Here is a 2,292-nt window from a genome sequence, read left to right as displayed (position 1 = left end):
AATTTACTCCTAGTTTAAGTTTATTATTTTTCTCTTATATTTGGATGCACCGTTGGGTATTGTCCAACGTGTGCCACTGTTACGAAAGTGATATCCATTAAATTGATTGATTGATTGAACAACTCCCTGGTTTTAGCAACGATCGAAGATAGAAACTTCGTTGGTTCGCGGGTGTTGTTGACAAGCTGTGATTAATATTCTGTAGCCCGAGGCCCTATAGCAAATAAAAAGGATAGCAGTTTTGCTAGATTTGGCGACATCAAGCGACTGAGTAAACTATTTTAATACTTAGTAGAACTTAAGCTAGGCCTTAGCTACTGCTACGTGCATACTAATTCCCTGTGGTATACGCACTGTAGGCCTATACTATACTACTACAAATAAAGTTTACTCCACTGATAATCAATCGTCATGTTGCTTGGTTGGCTTCAATCAGCAATAATAACTGATTCCTGATGATGACATAATTAATGTCGAAATATTGAATCCCAATACGATGGCGTGTATTTCAATACTTGGAGTATGTATTATACTTTCTTATCTGAGATTAATCAGTGGACCTTTCGGTTTCAATAATAACTAGTGCCTACTATTCTATAGGCTTAGGCTAGGCCCCTAGTAGTAGCAGTACAGTACTAGGCCGGAAGCCTATCATGTACGCCTATAGCCATAGGCCCCCTAGGCGGGTATTCGGCCTATGCCCTAGGCCTAAAGTAGACCATTCTCTATAGTAGACCATATTAAAAATACACAAGAATAACAGAAAGGACTTTTAACCCAGACATTGTGATAAGCCCCAATCGAAGTACATGAAATGACATAAATTTGATCGTAACTGTTCGCGCCACACGTTTCTCATGATCGCGACGTCGACTTTGCAAAAAAGCCAAAATCGAGTCGGTCATTTCTATTGGCTAATCATGAAGTAATATCATTTACCGTACCTTTAGCAATCGGAAGTTCCGATACGGTACCGTATCTCTAGCCCGGACGGTGATTTACCAACGTGTCACAATTAGGCCCTATAAAAAATATTATATCACCCTATCTGGGCAGGAAAAGTGATGAGGGAGGGAGGTTTTTTTTTTTTAAGTTTTATTTTGCTAAAGCCAAATATCGCCCTTGGGTTGTTTGCTGGTGCATTGATATTCAAAGTAAAACATGATTTAGATAAAGCAAACGATATCTACTAACTATTTAATAAAATGAATGAAAAAAATAAATAAATAAAATAATTAAAAAAATAAAAAAAAAAAAAAAAAAAAAAAAAAAATCAAAAAAATTTTTTTTTCTTCAAAAATTTTTTTTTCACTGCCATAAAAGACATGCGCGCGAGGGTGATAAACTAATAATTTGTTTTATAGGGCCTTATATCCCTACCTAATTTTACCAACCTTCTTCTACAATATGGTTCTTAACAATATTAATTCAGCCAAATTGGATTTTATTTATATTTTTTTGTAAAATATGTAATGTTTGTTATTGATCGGCAAACATGTAATTCAACATTTTGATAACTGAAAGCTATCCTTATCCATCCTGGTCAGTTAAGAAGAGCAGTTCTAGGCCTGCCTCAATAACTTGTAATATTATTATTTTGCTAAATTTTTACATTTTAAATTTCATCGTATTTAATACAGGCCTTAATGGTAATTGTTATATGGTAATTATTTCGATGTGAGGCAATTGTTATTATTGTGACGATCTTCGATTTAACCAACACAAGCCTATGCAAATAAGAAAAAATAAAGATGCCTATAATAATACTTGTTAAGAAGGAATTTGTTTGCTTAACAAAGGTTCCAAGCAGGGGCGGATTTAGAGGGGGCTAAACAGTGGTGCACAAAATTCTAAAGGGTGGATACAAACAATTGCTATTTTAGTACATAGCAAGTGACACGCTAAGCCTGTTTATTGACCTTGCATTTGCATTAATCTTTTTTTGAAGCGTGGTTCCGATATTTTAAGCATGGCGTATAATTTGCCTTTTTAATATTTTTATTTAAATTATGTTGTTTCTGTGAGTATCCTACGTGAAAAGACATTTTTATCTGCCATTAAAGATCCTAGTTAATCGTTTTTCATATTATTAATTTATTTACATATATTCTTGTTATAATAATGATTTACTATAAATATTGTTTATTACATTTACGGAAATAAATGTTGTTTAATGAATGAATAATTATTCAAATCCACTTGCACTTGACAACAACAACTAGGCATCAGTTATTATTTTTAATGGTGTCTACCACATATTTCTTCTTCAATTATATGCAGATACTAAATAAA

This window comes from Anneissia japonica, unplaced genomic scaffold, assembly GCF_011630105.1.
Source record: "Anneissia japonica isolate Jap-2015-1 unplaced genomic scaffold, ASM1163010v1 scaffold288033_len957474_cov176, whole genome shotgun sequence".
Lineage (NCBI taxonomy): Eukaryota > Metazoa > Echinodermata > Crinoidea > Comatulida > Comatulidae > Anneissia > Anneissia japonica.
This window is presented reverse-complemented; position numbering follows the sequence as displayed.